Below are 23294 nucleotides of genomic sequence, written 5' to 3'. Positions count from 1 at the left end.
GCATATAACTACTATATAACAAAAACAGAGAGAGACCCTATGGATACGTTGTGCGCTTTTGACGGGCAGCATAGATTGCATGATGATGCACGTACGCGGATATTGTGCAGACAACTGGGAAATTGGGCATGGACTGGACAATGGACATATATGAAACTTCATCACCTGGAAATAGAGCCATGTTGTTGAGGTGTTTCATGCGATATTAACCCAAAAGCACATACTTCGACCACATATTACATGTAGCTATTGGATGGGACGGAGACATTTGATGACGAGCTGTGCGCGTTCTGTCTGTAAATAGCTTCCATAACATTGTGTATACGCAATATTACCGGTGAATTTATACAGCTATTACATCCGTAGTAATTATTTCAACGAATCGTTGACTTTACAAAGACCTTATGATTTATATATCCCATGGACAAGACAGGCAAATTTGGACGGCGGTGGCGTGCATTTATGTGACCTATCTCTGTGCGGTCATGGTCAGTGGTCACTGATCAGTGATCACGCATATAAGTGTAAATTTGAAGCTTGCAGAAAGTACTTATCCTAATCTAACATAATGCAGCAGGCATATCGATTGTGTGATATCGCGTGAGAGTGAATGCAAACAGAAATTGTTCACCTTAAACATCGGCAAACACTCGGACTGTTAGACGCTCAGCTTATGTCCATAGTATGTTTGAACATGATGTTATGAAATGGATATGTCAAACATGGCCTTACCGGATCAACAAATACTCGAGCCTAGCTTGGCAAAGCCCATTTGAAATCAACATCGATGTTGATGTGAGATGGACTGTAAAATTGTAGCCAACGGATTTTAGAAATATACAAGCACAGTTAAAAATTAACGAAATTGCGAAACATTTGTTCGGGACAGGCTGACACGCGACCGATAACCGAGAAATGTCCAGGAGCTGATAATGCTGCAAATTCATGGTATTGCCGACGGGGCAGTGTGGTGAAACACATACACAACCAACCCTGCGCAAATGTTTGCCACCAAGAAAAAACTTTGTCTAGTCTCCCGTTAAGGAGCGACGACCTAGCCAGTAAAATATACGCAATAACCATAAAAATAGGGTCTGCATGGTTCGGTATTCAGTATTGATCACATTTTGGGGCGAAGTCACAATATGAAAACCTCGACAATGCTTACACTCCATGGATGCATCGTATGATCAACTGACGGGTCGGTGTTGCGCTATTGACATTTCCAGAGAGTTATGCTAACGCTTCCTAGTTACCAAGTTGCTCTCGAACGTAATCCAAATATGGTCTAAATCTCCGAATCCTATGCTTTCATGCAGACAGATCTGGGGAGGTCTGGAACGGTAATGCAGATTGGTGCTTACAACAGCATCAATGTTTCGGATTTCTCCTTGCGTGATACATTGCGGTAATCACTGATTAATGTAGTCATTAGTTTTACTCAAGTACATTAGGGGAACGATGAGTATTTCTAGTTGAAAACAAGACAAGACAGCCCAAAAAACTATACTGGAAGCGTACGTATGAGAGAGCAATCGGAGAATACTCCAGTAAGCAGTTGGAGTTTGTAAATTGGACGGGGTATCACATACGTTTGGCGGCCAATCCTCACTTAACCCTTTCAAATTTGCTAGATACTTCTTCGCGACTATAAGAAGAATGACTATACTATCTCAACCAAACAAGTGCTATTTTAAAAATAAAGGATGATGGGGTTGTTTTACATCACACTGCCCGGCGGCAATACCGTGAATTTGCAGCATTATCAGCTCTGGGACATTTCGCAGCAATCGATCGCGTGTCGGCCAGCCCCGAATCAATGTTTCGTAACTTAGTTAATTTTTAACTGCGCGTGGGTCTTTCTACGGTGTGTTTGCTACAAATTTACAGTCCACCTTGCATCAACAACGATGTTGATGTGAAATGGGGTTTGCCAAGCCAGACTCGAGTATTTGTTAATCGCGTTAGGCCATGTTTGACATGTCTATTTCATAACATAATATTAAAACTTGCTATGGACATAAGCTGAAGCTCCGACTGTTTGCTAATGGTTAAAGTGAATAATTTCTGTTTGTGTGCACAATCACGCGATATCGCACAATCTGTATGGTACAACCATCGTACTGTTGGGGTACTTCGTAAAAAAGGAAGAATCTTGTTGGTGACCACATCCGAATATGTGCTTCTACGCAAAATTCGCTTTATCGCTTTATGAATGACATCGGAATGACAATTACTGTCAAGCTGGGCAGTGTCGATCCTAAATTATTATCTCACATTTATATTGTTGCTTAGAAGTTAGTGTGGGTATATTCACATGTCAAGAGTTCTGCTCTATCTCCATCCGAGATGTGAATTTATTGGTTGCGGTTAATGCTGCACATTGTAAAGCTGACGTCGTTATGGGCGAGTTCGACTTAAGCGTGATTACTATTACCGAAAGGCATTATGCTGTTAGTAGACACGTTGAAACCCATTCACGGTTTGCAAGATTTGTTCAGCAAATTTTCATCAATGAAGTGAAATCAATACGTGTACTGCGTATGCTGCCAAATGCTGACCATTTTGTAACACTCAAAGGTAATATTTGACACGTGAGTTGGGTTAGAGTCGGCGATCTTATTCTATATACGCTCAAATATGCACATCATCGAAAATATGTTATCATCGACTAGGATTTAATATATGTATGAATGTAATTGTGATGCAAGTTTTATGGCAATTGATTGCGCACGCCAACCGATTGAAACATGAAAAGAGCTTCACCGTGATCCGCTGTTCCGAGTGGTCCGAATAAAGAGCGGTATTGTGGGATATTGGATGTGTTTTCATGTTTTCAAACCTACTGTGTACTTTGTACGCTGAAACCATAGCTGATACCATAATCTATCGCCAGTTTGATCAAACTACGCACTCGATGTCAACACCTGAAATATAGGCGTTATAGATATTCCCCGTGCAACATTGTTTCTCAGTAACCTATAAGTGTCTCAAAGAAGTAATAATAATCCAGTATAGGTTCTAATTTGTGAAAATGCGTTGACGATATATTTTACGACACCATTACAAGAATAGCCTTTTAATGAATTTCGATTTGGAGGCACTGCTAGGAACAGCAAAACAGTTCATTTTCATAACATTTGTACTTTCTGTTTTTGCTGGACCAGCAAGAAGCAGACATAACACAGAATCACACATTTGAGGCATACCGAAACTGTCCACTCGACTGTGTTCGTACAGTTTTGCGTACCTGAAAGAATGTGAACCGAATCCCGGGATGGAAAATACGTCAAATGCGAACAGCGATGTTTGTTTGTCGTGTTTGAACACCGTTTGACCTCGTGAATGATTGCATGTTGGCATTCGGCAAATATGTAAACTATAACGTAACAGTTGCCGTTTCGCAACTTAGTATTTGTGTTTACTTGTGCTCAATTTCAGGCGCCCGGAATGGAGATGGTTCGAGTATCACAGCCGTAAAGTTTCCGTACTGTGCGCGTAGAACTATCGGGGGTTTTGGAAAACTCGTTTTGTATAGTATTCAATCATAACCACCAGAGTTAAATTCTTGGAATCAGCGTGATCAGTCCAACATTATACAGCCCTCTATATGTGTCATGCGCTGGTCGGGATAGCATATTTGACCGATCAATAACCAATTACAAACGGCACGAAAAAGCGTTGTTCCGTTTGTTCTCGTAAATCTCGGTTAGGTCGTTGAACTGTGCGAAACGGTTGCACGCTACAACATAACTTACCGGTAAGTTTCTCCAGCGCCAAGTGCCAGTGTACAATTTACACAATTTAAGTGGTATAAAAGCGATTGGATACTAATCGCGGCTTAAATAGAGGTCAATAAATAGTGCTAAGGCTCATTATGCTCAATGCAATAGTTGTAATTTATACAAATTGTGATAATGCGAGGTTTCATGGTCAGTCTAGTTTCAACTGTTCTTCCGTACAAAGAAAGTTTGGTGAACCAAATTTTATTACGGACATGCCCCAGTTCTGACATACACAGTATCAGTATCATACTCCTTTCAACGTTAGAAATCCTGACATGAACTTGCAGCACGACTCAGTCCGAGTTTACAGCTGTTCTGTTTTGCTGATTCGAGATCGTATTACTCACGTTGACGGTGGGTTGAAAGATTGTATACCCACTGCAGATGCGTGAATGCCGGAAGTACGGCGCTTGTCGGTATTGTTGTAAACAAGTTGACACCTCGTGAGTAGGGCTGGGCACAATGATTCGAGTACTCGAATCTGAATCGAGTATTAATTTTAATGATTCGAGTCGAGTAGTAAAAGACGATTTTTTCGAGTACTGAAATTATACGCTCCTCACCACTGAAAGTGAATTTATCAACGAGAATTATAGTTCTGATACTTATTTTCACTGTTGAAGCCTTGAAACCTTGTTTGGCCGTATCGTAGCATATAGTACGAACACATAGTACAAAGCTACGAACGTTACTGGAAATAGCATATCTCCGAAGTCATTATCCTCCCACAACATTGCAATGAAATCGGTATGGTCGAAAAAATACCACAAGTATCTTTAATGTGATGTATAACAGGCATTATATTCTTTGTGGTCGCATAAAAAGTACATATCTGAACTTATTACATTCTGTTATGACGTCATAATGAGTGGTACTCGATTACTCGACTCGACTCGAAGCATTTTACGTGATTCAGAATCGAATCACTCAGGTACTCGATTTTGCCCAGCCCTACTCGTGAGTTCACCCTGGTGTGCTAACAATCGAATTCAAAATCAACCGTGAAATACGACAAAATGCCGCAAATCGCTAACCTATAAGGTTGATATCGCACTCTTGTAAAGGTTGTTCTAATTGTGAGATCGCTATCACACCACGCGAAGATTCGCGACGGTCATTCACAACGCGATCGCACAAAGACGGTCTTGTGCTATACATGCACTGTCGCGCAATAACGCATGATGACCATTCTCACTCGTCAATATATCTATGATCGCCTTATCTTGTGAATCAATTGATTTTCTCTCCCTGTGGACTTGGAGTAAAGTTTGCATTATTTTCTAAGGGTGGTGACAAGGAATAAACATAAACAATCTATTGATGTTAAATTAGAAATTAAATTTATTATTATTTTTGACAGTGCAGATTTATTTCGTCTGATTCGTGTTGTGTGGACAACAGTGCTGGTCAAGAGTGACGAACAGGTGGGCTGAGTTTAACAAAACATTTGTGTTAATATTTGTTTTTATTTTCGCCGCTCTATCCGCCAAACGTGACTTGATACGGTCCGTGGAAGCATGACCAGACCATGAACATATAAGCGTGTGACAAATAGCATGCGACACATGAGCATTTGGTTAAAGATAGGGTTGGATTAGAGTCAATTTCGAAGTTATTGTTAGGTTTAGGGTTCGTTTAGGAGTTGTAAAGTCACGTGTTAAGTGCCGCGTGCTCAATCGTCGTTTTTAATTGTGCCGCATGCTAAAATGTAGGGCAACCCTTGGTACACTTGCAGCGATGATTGTACGACCATGCATAATTAGATAAAAGTAATCTGAGGAAGTCATATTGTTTACCTCGCGAGTAGGACTGGGCAAAGTTGGTGGATTAAAATTCGATTCCTAGACGCGCCCAAGGCTTCGAGTCCCCACGAGTCCCCCTCGTTACGAAGTTATAACGGTACGAAGGACTGTGAAAATTCAGACATGCACCTTGTACGATACCAAAAAAATGCCGGCCACACCACATCAAAAATAATTTTGCGTTTCTTCCACACCTTCGTGATAGTGCCTTGTGGTAATGCTGTGGGTCGAACGTCGTTTCCACGAATATGCTTAACATTGTTGTGGCACGTTTGGGCGCTGTCTTACCACCAATTTGTGTTTCAATGATCCCACAGCGGGGAGAAGCATAAATATGGCAATTCTCGTTGATAAAAGAGCTCTCAGCTACGAAAGGCGTACAATTCTGTTACTCAAAAACATCGACTCTCTCTACTAAACTTGCTTTTCGATTTGGACTCGAGCATACTCAAATTGTATCCAGCCCTGCTAGTGAGATGTGACATTAGATGTCGTTCTGGGCGATGTCCTAATGCGAAGATGAACGTGCGATTTAAACTCTATTGGGTGTTTCGTAGGCAAGCAGTGGCCCCCGCTGCGTTTTTTCATGCGGTTTGGGGTAAAAGTCTGGGAGCATTTAAAATCCGACCCCTCGTCTCGTTTTACTGCTTACTGCAGCGCTAATACATCCGTGCTACGTGGGTTCAACTCCGTGGCCGATGCATTTCTCGGAAACCCGTCAAAACACTCGGCGCATACAGTGCAAGGGCGTTTTCAAGTAATTCGATACGCTCAAAATCCAGTCAACCTAAGTCAACCTAAACCGCGTATGGCTTTTTAACAGTTCGCGCTGTTTCATGTCACTTATAATGACGTAATTAATTAGATTCGCCTTTTGTGTTCATTAAATCGCTAATCAACATACAGGACCAAACTCATAACGCCTTATGACACAAACATGACCTCTTTCATATGCGAGGAAGAAGTGGTGATGACATTTCGTGTTTTAGTTGGTGGTGTTAGTTACGCGAGCGGTTGAAATTGGGTTCGCTGAGTGGGACTCATAAGTCAAATTTCTTAGTTATAATGGTAAGTGTATTCACTGTTCAAGTGTTCATAGTAATGTTTCTACAAAAACAAATTAAGTTGTTGTGGTCTCGTGTCCGTTACCTATTAGGCTTCGTTCGGTTTGAACGACTTTGACACATCAGATTATTATCTTATATTGCTTCTCATTGTCTATTAACAGCGAATATCACATGAAACACCATACAAAAGACAAGTGGTTATTTGACAGAATCCAAAATGCTACCTTTTAACCTCTTGTATACATATTTGCATGACTGAAGTGCTAATATTCTAACACTATTGCTATCGCGGATTGTTTATCATGTACAATGTACAATGTACAATGTACAATGTACATTTGTACATACACTTGATCTATGTTCAGCCTCGAATTGTGACATAAATAGATTTAGCTGGGGCTATGACTGTTTGGCTGCAGCGTGAACACTGAACTGAACACTGAACATATAAGCATACTTGTGGTGATCTATGACTTCGACATTGAAATGAGCTCTTGCCATTGGCTGAAAATTCGGCTTAACCCATTTTTGTAAATACCGACAGAAACGCCCCTTCGAGTCGATACAGGGAGACGGGAAACAATACAGAAACAGAACGGGCTCACTTTTTCTGGAATCATATTCCATTCAAAGTATATTTGAGTGATTTTCCTACTATAAAGCGTGCGACACAGTACAATAGGGCATGATTGTATTGGGCGTACAGGCGCTTGACAGAGACAACACTTGAGCACACCGTGGTATTGCAGCATTGGGGCATGTTGCAAATGCAGCTTGCATACATAATCTAATTTGTGGAGCTTATTGGAGGTAGAGAACTTCAATATACGATCTAATTTAATATCGCAATTCCGCCTAATTCGCTTCGCATCAACGGTACCGGTGTCGCTGTTCGACATACCAAAGCCGCAATCGAAATATCGAACTCATCTAAGGCTGACACATAGCCACGGAAGAATTGAATTTTCAGCCCGTGACTTCAAATAAAAACGTTTTCCGTTCATTTCCATTTCTTTTTTGCTCCTAGAGAGCAAAATCAATTCATTTATCGGAAAAATCAATAAATCCAGTTGATATTTGCGGTGGTAGCCCGCAACAGAAAACTTATTCATGGCATTAAATTGCCATGTTTATTGGCATCACAATAGGAACGCCTCCGTTGTATAGTTAGCCTTTAGCGACGATAATCACCGCTCTAAGGCTAGACCGAGTCTACGTCGACGTCAGCACCGAATTTAGGTTAGTGGCGAGAATATCTTTCGACGATGGAAGGTTTTGCACGCTTCACTGCAACCCGTAATTCAATCCTCAGCCGGGCAAGAGAGAAGGAAGCTGTGATATCTTCTTCGCTTTTCGCGCTCGCATCAGTGTGTGTTTACTAAACTCAAACCGGGTCATAAACTGCTTTTAAACGGTATTCTCAAGGGAACATTTCGAGCTACCGACACACCACTGTGACCTCGCGTTAAAACGAGACCGTAATACGGTTAGTCGAGTTATTAAACCCCAAATACAATATTACAGTGATAACGAGACGAGTTCACGCTCAGGGTCGGTGGTGGATGCGCCGAACTCTGAGGTGCCGAATCTAAGTAACGTTTTGTAGCTTGTACCCTTGTGTAGAGATACTTCTAAGCTTCGCAGACCCGGGTAATTGTGCGGTAGTTATTATGCAATGCGCACTGCCAAGAGTAATGCTAATTATGTCATGCCAAACTCTGAAAGTACAGTACCTCGCATTCCCAATGAAGGCATGGAAGAACAGCCCGTTACCCGTCCAGAGAAATCAAATATGGAAGCGCGGCTCACAAAATTTCATATTAATTCATCACGTTTGTTATGACTGAGAATAATTTTACGCAATCCAAAGTGTCTTCGCGAACTTTGCTACAGGCTCTTGTTACTCCTGCGCCCTTTTGCTGCTGCTGAATCACGATAAGCGGAAACGTGGAAAATCGCGGTGACGTAATAACGCATTGGATTGACACGCCCACCACGACGGGGCCAATCCCTGGCGGCAATAATTTTTATATCGATGACAAATTTTGCATTTGCCAACCACGGTGACGTAACGGACTTTGTAAACCGCAAAAAGTGCGAGTCCCCGCTGATTTCTGCGCGGATCCCAGGTTGTTTGTTTGTTATTGTCATCGGAAATTTACAATGCAAATCGTTGATGCCTCTTTCCCCGAGATTTCAACCAGCGCGCCTCAGTTCTACTAAATTTTAATTGCAATACACACAAACTATGAATAAAGCGATCAAATCAAAAGTGACGCTGTAATGCCATCACATTAATGGAAGTTATATATAACTATGGGGAACAACCCTGATTGTATCAATATTTTGCAATGGATAAACAACTCCGCCCGTTCGTGTGCAAATGATAAGTCATATTATTCCATTCGGAGGATTTCATACTAATTCAGCGAGGAAAGATTTCGTGCACGTGGCGAGTGGTCCTTGGTGATGTATTTACCTTTTATTCAGCTCAGCTAGCGCCAATCGATGGGAAATCCGGTGTGGGGTGTGGTGTGGTCGTGCCTGCTTCGCGGAGTCATGACTGCATGATAAGCCCACTAGATAGAGGCTGGCAATTATTTTAGATGTGGCGATTTTTGGAAAACATACTACCGCATGCCCAACGGCGACAGCAATCGTCTATTTACTAGCAAAAGAAAGAAGAACGAGAATTTACGAAGGAAATGCTCCATAAACAAAGAGAAACGAATGTGAAAAGTTTGGGTCACTTACAATTAAAAACAAAATACCAACGGTTATCAAGCCAAGTGAGTGGGCGTTCAGCAGGCGGAGTCCCGTGTTACTGCAATGCCGCTTAGAATCTGCAAACTTTCGAAAGCTGTTGAATCTATCCGCGTTGTGCGGCACACAATTCTCTTAAGATGAAAAACAGATAACTATCGTCTTACGCATGTGCAAAATAAATAAAGGAATAGTTTGTCCGATTTTAAAATGGCAAGCTGACGCAGAGTTTATCTGATTTATGTAAAAAATGTCACGCTGTAATTCATAACCTCCGTATTCTATTTTTGCTGATTATCGCATCAATATTTTCAGGTAAAATCAAAACTACGGCAAAATACGCTTCGAGTGACAGTTTAGATTTTCGTAGCGACCGAATTATCCAGACGCTATGAATATGCCTTCACCAAGCTCATAATTTTGGTCATGGTCATTGGTCATGTTTGACGTCAAGGCCGTGGAGCGGACATAAATGCTGTATTTTTCGTGAGACGCTATATAGTTTGATACATACAGGTATGCGAATACACGAATTAATTAACTAAAGCGCAGAAGACACGTATATACTACTTTTCATTCTTTGGGGCATAAAACCAACATCAAAAGACCCCTAATATCGTTTTAGCATAAATATAGGAAAATCGATTACATACTCTAGCAATAGTGAGCATTCGGTGGCTAACTTGTGTCTCAACTTGTGCAGTACGCCCGTCACGGTATCATTGTATAATATTAGGCCAGTGGTGGTAAACCCGGGGTCGTTTTCCTTTTTTCTTGGGGTCGGTAAGGTGCTGACTTTTTTGGCGTCATCAGCCTGCCAAATATAGAGGTGGGCCACGGTGGATTTTCGAAACGGAAATTTGACCGCGACCATATAAGAAGTTTGGGGACCACTGCATTAGGCTAAGTTGGAATTAATAGTGTAATGTCCACTTTCTAGGAAGTATCCCCAAGGTACTGGGCGCATAAAGCCTCATTAATGGTTGCACGTGCTCGAATAATTTCCTATATTGCATCAGCCGATCAATTTCCCGTGCAATCGTGGAAGCGCTGCTCGAAACGGTACCCTGCAATCGGGCGTTTCGCTGCACGCCAGCAGGTGCATAATCATTTAAAAGTACAACTCAACGCTCCAAAATCGGGTAATTAATGAAACACCGTCACACAATAAGCAACATTGTTTGGACTAGCAATAACAAATACGCACTAAGATATATTATCCTGATGCTTAACAATGCGAAAACTTGAAAACGTGATCAAGTCCGTGTTGATATCCTGCGGGGCAAATCTTTATCGACAAGTACAACAATAGACTCACCGGATTAAAGGCATCATTCGCTTTGGCGGGAAAGCAGCAATTTGATGAATGTAAACTCGCTTTATTATTGTCCGTGTGTTTCTAATTATATACCTCGAGACATACGAAAATCGTCGATTACATTGTCCGCGCAAAACCAAGTGGATAGATGGCTATGGAATCCAAGCATTTTAGATAAACAGTATTTGTACGCGGCTAGAGACATGTGGTCGTGGTATCATCCATCGTAATACTCTGCGTGCTTTCCGTTATTTTCGCACTTACTACCAAAAGAGGTGTGCTGGGTCACACGCCCACTTGTTTTTGTATCGTTCCATATGTGTCATTGCATGCGCGCCAAAGTATCGAATTAAAAGCTAGCGCATTAATGGAACGGTTTCCTTATCATCTATTCACATTAACGAATGCGACAGAAGTCTGTCTGAAATAAATTAAAGGATATATATCGGCCTCGAACATGCGGACTGCAGAGGTAACGAAAATTAGATACGCATTTTCGCCGTATATTTGAGTTTTCGCGAACCCGTGCCAAATTATGCTTGTTCAGCATTCCGTCGGCCGCGAGAATGCCCTCAAATAGACATTTACACATCATTACGCCGATGCCAGACTAATCCAAGAAGAGGGCGATATGCAAGAATGCATTCGACGTAAATTTTATCGGACAATGCGTCTGTTTGTTTGGCGCAATTCACTTTGGGCATTTCATGTGCAATGTGAGCCCTTATAAAACGAGGAGAGATTGCGCTAAAAGTCGCAATATACTCCCATAAATTCTACGAATGTCACAGGTTCCTAAATTAATTTAAGTTTGTTTTACTAGAATACAAAACTTGGAATTTTCCTATTGCGCGTCCACGCGTTGAACAAATATTTTCACACATTGTAAAAAATTGCGTGCTTGTATAAGGTTCGCCTAGTCGTTTTGAAAACGGGTTTAATATAGGCCAACAACAAATCGAGCCGGACAATAGACCATTGCATTGCGTAACCTCACTGTAACTATCTCCGCAAGTCCCATGCGGTACCGACAGTGGACTATCCAGCATATTCAAGGCGGAGGATGACGATTAGCTCGGCCTGCAGTTATTTATGTGTCCATCACAACAGTTTACCCATGCGCTGGTAGTTTTCCATTCCGATTGTTCATGCTACGTAACTGCCCGGTATGCTTGCTTGCGGATGATAAGAAAGAGGGGCAAGAGGGGTATTGCTTCGTTGACGGTACTGAAATTTGCATCGCGTTGCTACAGAGAAAGTAAGGCATCTTTCACTGACCTGCGGGCAAAGACATACACAAGATTTTGATATTCAAATCCAATGACTGAACAGTGAACACTGATCAGTGAACACTGTAGACGCATGCATATATAAAAAGATATCCTTCGTATTGCATATTCGGAGATGTCGATGTGAAAATACGACAAGTTTTATGCATGCATGCGTGCGTGCAATGTTATGCACTAATCGACTGCCAACTGAATCAAAGGACGGGCTGCATATAGACTAGACACTGTAGACAGGGGTCACCAACCTTACTGAAACCAAGAGCTACTTCTTGGGTACTATGCGAAGGGCTACCATTTACTCCCGCCATATACCCATGATCGGTTGAATTTCTTTGCTTTGATATTGAAAGCACTGGGCAATGTTTCGGATACTTACTAAGTAAAGATAACTCTTTCCAGGACTCACGCGAGCGTCTCCGAGTTCAGTTGGGGGACCTCCGCGTCGAGTCTCAGGACCATGCCAGATTCCCTTTTGAGATCCGTGGCGGCGAAGACGAACAAATTCATGGAATCGGCATTTTGTTTCTGTCATGACTTATGCATACCTGGTAATATAGCATATATTGGCACTTGGACAGTGCTCATTGAGCACATAAATAAAATTGAGCGACAATTCATTCATTTTCCCGTTGTAATTCAATTTCAGATATAGGAAAAGTCGAAATCATTTTAACTCAAATCAAATAAGATTTCACAAAAATCTTGATCAAAATCCGATTCGAATAAGGAGGGAAATCGAAAATCTGATATTTTAAAAGTCTCAATTCACTCCAATACCTGCTATGCTTATAGTGATATAGCACGATGCTTCGAATTATTCGATATTGCATGTTACAAATAACATTCCTGGTGGCTCTCGAAGTATCCGCGTGATCCCGCCTACAAGATGCGGGAAAACGCCCATATACCGTATGATTCCAGCAGTCATTTACACCGACTTTGTTAAATCTGTCTCAAAGTGTATATGCATTAGATTGAATTTGGCCGAAGGCATAGCACACACGTCTGGTGCATGACGATGTTATGGGCTGCGATGTGCTCGGAACATGACCGCGTGAGACCGACTTCATATGAATTACTTGCTTCTATTAACGCCGAATGACACACATCCGAAAGCTAATTAACGCCGTACCGGTGTAACGTACACAACACACTGTATACTCCATGTGGAATCGTTATGGAGACAGTTGGTAGTAGTCGCAGTATAAGCAAAAGAACGAAGCCATGTCGTCGCTTTACTCCTCTTTTTGTAAGAACGCCAAAGGCATCCACCACAATGGCGCCACGGAACTAGTTAACAATCCGTCATCAGGGAGCTGCGTGTATATGGCTCGCGATTGAGGGAAAACTTGCGCCGGGTATCTCATGTTATGCGGAATATCTTTGGTTATCGTATGTTCTTGAAGTATGCATCATTGGGAGTTGACCGCGGTCCATATTTCGTCCGGCCGCATTACGTAATGTCACCAATAATGGCAATCTTGTCGCTTTGCTGAGGCGCTGTTCAGAACGATACTAGGGGCGCGAGATAGTACTCTAATATACTACTCTGAGGCACGTTGGTAATAATAATATTTGTAGCGCACGTGTCGGGCTTGGGTTGAAGCAACACATTATATTGGACAATGTAGTTTCCCGGTCGTATTACACGAACAGTCTTGTTGAATTCATTACTCAAATAGTCCGTTTGACACAACTTGACATGCGACAAATCCAACGACTACTCCAAACAAATCCGTGTAAGCATTTCGAAGTGAAGTTATGTCGGATGGATGACAGGGCTTTGGATTAGAGCAGGGGTCACCAATGCGGTGCGCGCGGGCTCCCGGTAGCCCGCGACGACCAGATGAGTAGCCCGCGAGCCTGTTCTAAAAATAGATCGAATAGCAGCATTTACAAATATTCGTCAGATTATTACCAGTGAACTTTAAATATATATAGTTTGGTTGATTTAGCTATTCTTGTTTAAATCACTATAATATGTGACTTTAGAAATGACAATACATACATATAAACAATTAAAATGATGATATTAAATATCCTCAATTACAATTAGTAATATACCAACATGTAATAGAATCACAAGATATAGAAGACGTATACGGTGCAGTGCCTATACAGGCGACATGACGAAATGTCATCCACGGTCTTCTTGAAATGGAGAGGGGTTCCGTTATGGTAGCTCGACTACAAGGATAATGCCAAAGTAGTAAACAACATTACTATTCGGTAGCAGATAGCCGTGAAGTACTAGCAGATTTTCAAGATATGTGTGTCGATTACGTATTGCATCTTTTGACACAACTTGTTTCTCTTACACTCAACGTAGTTTAGTACCATGTTTGTAACTTTCTGTAATCGTTACTGCTGTCAGGTATAATGAAATCTGTCATGTCTGGATGCTGAACAGTTGAAGATTGAAATTGTAACACTGCAAAATGACCTCCACCTTAAAGCCCACCAAACATTTGGTGCCTTGTAGACACGGAAAAGTACAGTTGTATATGCAAGCAGCTATGAAGGTTGCAAGCGTGTTTGGTTCAACTTATCGTTATGAATCAGCCTTTATGGGCATGAACTTCATCAAAAACAAACACAGAACACGCCTCACTAATGCACATCTGGAACACTCACTCAGAGTTGCAGTGTAAAGTTACATGCCAGTGTACAGCGCACTAGTTGAGATAGCATGCAATGCCAGGCTTCCCACTGACTGATATAGAGACAGATAACATGATGTCCATTGTCCAGATTTATTTCAAAATTTGAGTTGATTGTTGTTGTAAAATTTATACCAACATGGTGCGATGTAATTCATGATTTCCTAAAACATCTTAGTGGCTAGCTAGTTGAAATGAGATATTTTGCTTTAAAAGAATCTCTTAGAAGTCTTAACGCAATGTGGTTCCTGCCCAGTGCTATGAATAACAAAGCGGAAATTCAGTCTGAGGCGGGTAAACGGCAGGAGTAAATGGTAGCCACTAGCCAGCCGCTTCAATCAGTACCCAAGAAGTAGCTCTTGATTGCAAAAAGGTCTGGATTAGAGAATATTGCTTGATCCGCACACAGACAAAGACGTATATACTCAACAACGTATATAGCTTCAGCTGTTACTAGCGGATGTGAAAAATTCGAAATAGAATTGTAACTTCACTCCACTTCCAACAGTTCCAAGTCGTGCTAAAGCCGATACCATAAACAAGCAATGTATACGTATGGTATCTTCCATCAGACGCAAGCGCAAAATCTTGTGGAACACAAAGTGAGCATAAGAATAATTACGCCTAGAGATCTTGGTATAACCGTTCGCGTGTCTAATTTCTCTATACAGCATTGCCGTTCTGTCTTATATGGAACAAGATTTCCACGATTCTATTCCCTTGCATATAATTTATGATGTTCCAATGCCAAATGCACAATGTATCATATGATGTGCAAATAGCACGTGGAGCTACCATGTGGTTTGGCGCTTTTTTGCTTATTTGCATATATAACGACCGTAGACTGCGCTATGCCGAATGCTCCGTATGGTAGTTCTCTGTATACCAGGTCGATGAAAAAGAAGAATCGCAATGCTTTGATAAGCATACGCAAGCGAGATCATGCGAGATACAACGACGATATTTGGGAGTCGCGAATTCTATTGCAGTGTAGGTCCGATGATGTAATTATAGCCATTGACCGGGAATGATTCATAATCGTACTTACACTCGTGGTAAGTTCAACACCTTTCGATTTAGCAAACACATTTGGGAGTACACGAAGTCATTCAGAAATTCTGAATCTAAATGGCGTATACCATTGGTCGTTTCGAATTTCGAAAATTCCTAACAATGTCAAGTCGCATGTGTGTGCACTGTGCAGCTAGCGCCTATATGTTATCATCACAGCTTACACCGGTCATGACATACAGATACAGGTCACCATTCACCAATGGTGACATCGTATCATTACATACTCACTGCAATTGCTGTAGATAACGATCAGATATCTAATCAAGCGCAGAAGAGCGTATAGAGGGCATAGTTCACTACGTGTCAAGAGCGCTTAATTATTATACCACACTGTAGTTATGACAGATCGGTAAGAATAATGTCAAAACGTGGCGTTGCCTGCGTAAGGCTGTATATTGCAACCGATTTCGTTTATAAAGGTAAATGAAGGGTCATATCCCGCTAAAGCGATCAAAATATGCGGTATAAGTTTGCATCCGCACTAAATGCAGAACGATAGGAAATATGTATAGCCGCATATTCAAGATTCTGCAATGGCTTGCTTAAACCTGCCCAAAATTAACAAACAGAATTGCGAGGCTATAGTACGCTGGATACCCGGTACTTCACCGCACTGACTTCCGTGCTAACCGCTTCATATACGCCAATACTAGGTGCAATCAATCGGCATTTAAATAATATCTGTTTGTTTCTATCGCGAATTTCGGCGCTACATCAACGTGAGAAAATCATTTTCTGTTCAGTCACCGACAATCGTCTTTATACATCGTGTTTTGGTGCTGAGCAATAGGAAACAATCTATTGGCTTGGAAAAAATGACACAAAGGTGAATGCAGCTCAATTCTGCAGGCCGTATTGCCTCGCAAACGAGCCGCGATTCGTCACGTCGCTTGAATCGGGAGAATTTCTGCGAAAGTATATGACGTATCCAATACAGTAGCTCTTTCGCAAATATGAGAGGAGCTATCGTGCAATATTAACATTACAAAACACGCTTCCTTGTATTCATAATGGAACTTCAAATGATTACGTCAGTAAGTTTGTGCCCTTGAGTTATTGTTATATAGTCGCATCGGTATTGCAAAAACACGTTAGACATTGTGTATAAATCTAAATTGGCTTGAAGCGTTCAAACGCCACTTCGATACTGAAGTTTCCTCCGTGTGTCTACTAAAGTCAGTATAGTGCAGTGGTTCTCAACCTTTTTTGTATTCGCGGACCCCTTTTGGACGGTCACGGACCCCCGCGGACCCCCAAAGCTTTGCTTCAAATTTAGCTCTATTATAGTGCAAGCATATCATCTGTCCTGTACAAATACTAACTTTAGGCTAGTGATCAACAGCAACAAAATGACTGTTCTTGAAAATAATATCATAGCCTAGAAATTGGGAAGACTTTTCAAAGAGAATTCTGTAGCTAAATTTCTTGAAATATGCGGTTGTGTCTTGAAAATCCGCGCGGTCTATTTGATATATGGACGAGTGCCGAATATCCATTTCCACAAAGATACGTGGCGGCGAATGTAATAATAACGCGCAACGTTTCTGACAACACCTTCTGGTATGATCGCAACATATATGACATCAAAATTGAGAAACAGATTTTTAGTGTGAACATATTAACCTCCTGCATATAGCCCTTGGCAATTGGCAATTGGCAATTTGGCAATTAAAATGAGTTTACACAGTAGAATATTTTATCTCAGACGGCCATTCTGTTCATATAAGTTATGAAGTTTTAGCAGTTATGAAGCGAAACTCTCTCGCGATTTCTCTAATAAAAAGAAAAAAACTAATTTGGTTATTAACCATTTTGCAAATTTGGAGGTTTCGCGTACCCTCTCAAATTGCTTCACGGACCCCCGGTTGAGAACCACTGGTATATAGAAAGCCCGGATACTGAAACCTTTCAAAAAGGATATAACATTGTTACGACATCTGAGAAATGGATTATTGAGATATGGATTATATGTTCACATCAAATTTTTCAGTGCATATACATTATAAAATCCTTTCCACTTAACTTCACAGGATATCCAGCGCAACATTTGGCTGCTATCACCTCCCTAGAATTGTGCATCGCTACCTCCGCGCACTCCGTGCGGTTTACGCGAGCATAATCTCGGATAAATATCCGGAATCTGTTTACGCGATGTTTGTGATCGCAGCCAGAATTTCACCATTGGTGTTGATATTCCGTCCCGATAATGTATTTTAAAATCAGTGGTTCTCGATCTTTTCAGCTTGCCGACCGCCAAAATCTCAAAAACAAATTTTGCGAACCGATGACCTTTCAAAAAATCAGTGATAGGGTGAATAAAATTTGAAATGCCTCTACACTCTGAAAAACCCCTCTAAACTCTTGGAATATTTGATTAATGTTGTGTGTTGTTGTTCTCGGTTATTTAGAACCGAATATGTACTCGTTAACGTTTGTTTTGTATCGTTACTACTGTATCTTGCCTGTCTACTAGTTGTTTGTTTTTGTTATTATTACGTCATGCAGACAAAATAGTTCTTATATTTCGAATACTATTCACCCTATCACTGACGTTCGCTACTGATGAGAGTCAGTCGAAAAGCTTTTAGCACATAAATTAACAATATGAAGTTATTGTTTCATGTTATTTCAAAAAATCAAAACCAACACAAATGTAATTACGAAAAAGTATGCAACTCAAACAAAGAATTGGACTTTTCACACTTAATGAGAAATTGGCCACTGTCATTGGATATTCCAGCAGTTGCTGCAAGGAAAAGTCATGTTTCAACTACCAACGTGATTTTCATTTCGGCGTTTCTTTTGAAAGTAATGCGATTTCGCTGTTTGTTAGATCTGTTATATTGTCGAATGTTGTCAAAATTTGGTTAACAAGTCATCTAATAGTTTTTACACATCACTGGTAGTAAACGAGTTATAGAGGTTACTTTTAGGCAGTTTGGTTCAATAATTGCATGATTTTGACTTGAAAATATGCCATGATGTCTATATCACGTCAAAAAGAGTTCTGAATTTCTAAATCAGAAAAGTAATGTGGTATCTTATTTCTCTAGTTCTCGTTAATGGACAGGCCTTCATATTACATGGGAAGAAAACCACTGCTTAAAAAGTGACCTTCCATGGCTAGTTTAGAACGAACGGTAGGCTATTGGGAATTAATAGCACTGGATAATCTTAACATTTGTAAAGCAAAACAAAACAGACTCCATGTGGTCGTCTATCACATATGCACATGTCCAGTGTTATCCAAAAAGTTAACGATACACTATTTGAGACAGGCAATGAGAATTTACTGCCGAAAAATTGAAGCATTGATCGTGTGAGCACTGTTTTTCTGAAATCCGAAATCGACAGAGGTAAAAAATCCTGATTTCACGTTATAAGCGTCTAAATACCGTAAGCTATATTTGTATTTTCGACATGATGTCGCTGAAAATTCGCCAATATTTGCCAAACGTACTTTTGAAAAATAAAATTCTCCCAGTCTGGGCCAGGGGTCTCCAGTCAGGCAGTGAACGGCCGAAAATACTATTCAGGCCATTAAAGGTGGAAGGGGTGACTTAAAAAGCCTAGAAGGGGGCCCTGCTACAAGTCAGCAAATACAGAATCAAAATTAAAAAAAATCGGCCTAGTGTAAAAGACCATCGCAGTTGAAAAACACCATTAACACCGCAAACAACAACGACAAAATGTGGAACTATATGACGCTATCTTTTCAGATTTTAATGTTTGGGAAATATCTAACTTTAAGTCTTTTTCATTGATACAACTTGGACGAGTTGGCAATACAAATCAATTATACACCTGAAGAATACCGCCCACACAAAGCAGAAGTGTGCGGGGATTTTTCGCGACGACCAGCTGTTGTTATGTTTGCTGTTATTGAATTACCACTTCCTGGTGTTGTAAGCTAAGAAGCGTGTTCAAGTACGCGGGAAAAGTGCGCCGAGTGAGTTATGTTACCAAAATGTTTTCGAATTTCCGCCACCAGTCGTGTTAGTCACACTTCGGAATGGAGCATTGTTATTTTTAACTGCAATTACCGGTTGGCAGCGTCCAGAAAACTGTCACTATAGCTGTGCAGTGTGCGATGATCTGAATTCTCCTACCTATTGTGGGGGCATTATCATAAGCTTCCGTTCAATTGGAACAGTGCAGGAGGAGGGGACATTCGGTAGTTCTCGTCACAACATGACATCAAGAATTGTGTGAATCTCCAGCCCTGATCCACCGGTGTTCAAATTACAGAATGAAAGAGATCTTTTGCTGTATAGAATTCATTGATAATGTTATTTATCAGAGCCAATGTTTGGTCTTAGTCTGGTGATCATGATGATAAATGAAGGGATACTGTTCGAAAGGGCAGAAATCGACAATTCACTATACTCTATCGAAAATGTCAATGAAGCACAATGAAGGACAATGATCAATGGGCGAACATGAGCATCGAGCATATGGTGCATGCCGGAGAGTATTATTTGCAATAACCACTTTTAGATCTCCTTTATGGTTGATTTGTGAACTGTTGATATACAAATTGTTTTTATAATTGCGGTTGCTTAAGTCTTTCAAAGCTATCGTCGATTAATAGGAGAAGATTGTGTGCTGAAGATTATCATGCAACCTACGGTGATTAGAGCGCAGTGCATACAGAGTCGATAGCCATGATACCTGCTAATACAATACCCTGCTTTGAAGTGTATCGCCGGCAATTTTGTTATTCGCTATCACAGTTTGGTAATCCGACATATACCAAAGACACGAAATACGTTGATACTATCTAGAATTGTCGAAGACAATTCATTCCCTCGCGGCGCCAGCGGCGATCTGTTTGTCTGAGAAGTTAGATTTGAGTCGCCGGCGAGTCGTGTGATCACTGCAAAAACATTCCTTGATAATAAAAATATTGTTTTCTGTTGTGATCATCCAGATATCGCGATTATTTTATGCTGATGATGAGATACTCCCGGTTACTGTCTCACTCCTTTTTGAGGTGCATCCCGGTCGTGCTGTGATCAGGATTTCTGAATGATATTGCTTCATTTGCATTCTAATCCAGGCTTTGCGGTCGCCCCGAGAGCATTCTCATCTGTAAAACGCCAAAGCCTGGTAGTAAGCAAGTAGGCGTTCTTCGCCCACACACCGAGTCAAGAACGGGGCACTAGCGTGATGTCGCGTTCTGTCTAATTCAGCGACATGGTTGAAACTTGGTCAGGAACACTTAAGGTTTATGCCCATGTAGACGCAAGGTCGAATCATTACCACCATGAATGGCATCGCCATTGCTGTAACAATTATATCAATGGTCGGAGTTACGATAACCTTCTAAACTCTGCATTTTCGCTTCACACGGGATAGCAATACTTTCATACGTTCGAAATCTTAGCAATTATCGTCAATGGAATAGTGAAATACAAGCATAGTCGAATGAAATCCATACGGTTCTGATGCTAATGTTCGCTAACGGCGGGCGACCTTACCAATCTTATAACATTGTGAGACAATATGACGTAGCACTGACGCATAGGAAAGAGCACGCTTCGGTATTTCGCAACACGATCAGCTGATCGCGACCGCTTATCAAGCGTGTTCTGGAAAATGCCGGCCGGCGAAATCGATACTTGCGCAACAGCTGTTCGGGAAATTTCGCAACCATTTTTCATATTGATGAAAATGCCCCGGTAAGCATCCTGCCCAGAAGATATATTTAAATTCTTAGATACGTGCAATTAGATTCGGTGTGACACAGAAGCCTCCTATACCTTGTTCCGATAGGTTCGCGTTGGCTTCTAGACAATTTCTGTTGCACCAGGACAATAAATACAATATAATTCAATATGCTCTATCATTAAAGGGGCACTGCACTCTAAAAATGATGTGGTCTCAGATTAAAGGGCAAAACGAAAGAAAAATTTTGGCAGCAGCCGTTTTCTTCAGAACGCCACCGTAATGGAGCTGTAATGAATTGAAATTTCCATAGTTGCAGCACGGTCCAGCAGTCACGCAGAGATCGAACTTGATATAGTTGTCAGCCGATGTTATGAAGGAAATATGTCGTACACGCCAAGGTGGTTTAGATACCGCGTACAACGGAAGATGTCCAGTCAGGAGATTTATGTCAAAATCGGGCCTAGTGTATTCTATTTCCTTCATAACATCGGCTGACAACTATATATAGTTCGATCTCTGCGTGACTGCTGGAGCGTGCTGCAACTATGGAAATTTCAATTCATTACAGCTCCATTACGGTGGCGTTCTGAAGAAAACGGCTGCTGCCAAAATTTTTCTTTCGTTTTGCCCTTCAATTTGAGACCACATCATTTTTAGAGTGCAGTGCCCCTTTAATACTAAAGTAGTTCAATTCTTCGATGATTGGGTGCTGGATTCGTTAGTCTCACCTAACCTTACCAATCTAATCTTCGATTTGGCCCTAACGGACTCGGACGAATGTGGAACCGGTTCACACCGGTTCTGAATAATTTGTTCAGATCGAAATGCCGGACTTGTATTTCGCAATCATCTGATCGGTTCTTTGGGTTTATGGCCTTATCACTACTGCGCCGAAGTAAATGATTCTCCTCACGTAAAAGGAGACAGACAGCGCACGTGTAGGATGGCACGTTGACACGAGAAAACGAAATATCCGACCGCGTACTGCCGCCGCCGCCGAGACTCATACCAATTCATGATATTAATAGCACTTAACCGTGTATTTGATAATAATTAAACCACTGTGTTATATAGATAATAGTAGATACTACCACAGCTACTTTCTTTCCCCTGCTCCTTCCAATCCAAATTACCACGCCATAGTCTTAGGTGTGATTACTATTCATATTCATGCACTTGATGTCGGGAAAACAATCACATACGATTTGTCTTGACCTCAGGTCTCACCCGTCATCAAGTTGGACAAATACGTTATCATTAAGCTCCAATGTACGTCATAAGTTCACAGTACAAAATCAGTACCACGCTTCTCTACTGACTTGTGGTCTATATATGCCACTTATAGGTTACCTGAATTCTACTGGACGAGATATTAGATATATCGGCAACGCATAACTCAGGCTGGGGTTCGTTGAATTTTTAACAATAAAGTTAAGGCTTTAACCCAGTGATTCCCAAAGTGGGCGATTTATTTTGATAGACGGGCGACAAAAAGTGTTGAAGTAGAAGTAGTATAAATGCAAAACTACTTCAATAAGTGGATAGTACCTACTTGAATATTACGGAAAAGTAGACGGATAACCTGACTGATGACCTTTAGTCTATATTGGAGCCATAAAAATATGTTGAGCTTGATAAAGGGACGAAAAATTTTGGGAACTACTGCTTTAACCCATCCGGTATACAGGCATTTTCATCATTGAAACCAATGAGTATCAGCAGCAAGTAGAAAATGGAGCAAATGATGAAGAAACCCGCACCAAGTGACTTTCCGTGCGTACAAGCCTTATGCTGCATCATTTCTGGCGCAAACTAGATTGGATTTTAGGTTTGAAAAGATTGGCTATCAGAAAGCTTTGCTTTTCT

The 23294-nt window shown here is 41.1% G+C and overlaps 1 long non-coding RNA gene across 1 annotated transcript; it reads right to left on the bottom strand.

Moving 5' to 3' along the window:
* Positions 1-8453: 8453 nt before the first annotated feature.
* On the bottom strand, positions 8454-18612 carry LOC145455222 (uncharacterized). The gene is made up of 2 exons (XR_013920300.1): positions 12397-18612; positions 8454-12008 (listed from the first exon to the last, which is right to left on the bottom strand). It is a non-coding gene; the product is annotated as an uncharacterized LOC145455222 (long non-coding RNA).
* Positions 18613-23294: the final 4682 nt, after the last annotated feature.

Source organism: Botryllus schlosseri, chromosome 14 (assembly GCF_051294905.1).
Source record: "Botryllus schlosseri isolate E-star chromosome 14, Bs_hap1, whole genome shotgun sequence".
Classification (NCBI taxonomy): Eukaryota; Metazoa; Chordata; class Ascidiacea; order Stolidobranchia; family Styelidae; genus Botryllus; species Botryllus schlosseri.
The sequence above is the reverse complement of the archived record's forward strand: the minus strand, read 5'-3'. Positions and strand labels throughout refer to the sequence as shown.